Source organism: Myotis davidii, unplaced genomic scaffold (assembly GCF_000327345.1).
Source record: "Myotis davidii unplaced genomic scaffold, ASM32734v1 scaffold349, whole genome shotgun sequence".
Taxonomy (NCBI): Eukaryota; Metazoa; Chordata; class Mammalia; order Chiroptera; family Vespertilionidae; genus Myotis; species Myotis davidii.
In genome coordinates, this window is record NW_006299707.1 from 284472 (window position 1) to 285179 (window position 708).

Consider the following 708-nt stretch of genomic DNA (forward strand, 5'->3'; position numbering starts at 1 on the left):
ACTCCTGTTCCATAGTACTGGAGGTACTAGCCATGGCAATCAGACAATAAGAAATGAAAGGCATCCAAATTGTAAAAGAAGAAGTAAAATTGTTATTATTTGCAGATGACATGATAGTGTACATAGAAAACCCTAAAGACTCCATCAAAAAACTACTAGACTTAATAAATGAATTTGGCAATGTAGCAGTATACAAAATTAACACCCAGAAGTCCATGGCTTTTTTATAACCAATATTGAATTCAAAGAAAGAGAAACTAAAAAACAATCCCATTTACCATTGCAACAAACAAAAATTAAGATACCTAGGAATTAATTTAACCAAGGAAGTAAAGGACAAGAACTCAGAAAACTACAGGACGTTGAAAAAAGAGATAGAGGAAGACATAAACAAATGGAAGAATATACCATGTTCATGGATTGGTAGAATCAACATAATTAACATGTCCACACTACCCAAAGCAATCTATAGCTTCAGTGCAATCCCCATTAAAATACTTCACCGACCTAGAACAAACTCTCAAAAATTCATCTGGAATAAGAAAGACCCCGAATAGCTGCAGCAATGTTGAGAAAAAAGAACAAAGTTGGAGTGATCACAATACCAGATATCAAGCTATACTAAAAAGCCACTGTTCTCAAAACTGCTGGTACTGGAACAAGAACAGACACATAGACCAATGGAACAGAACAGAGAACCCAGAAATC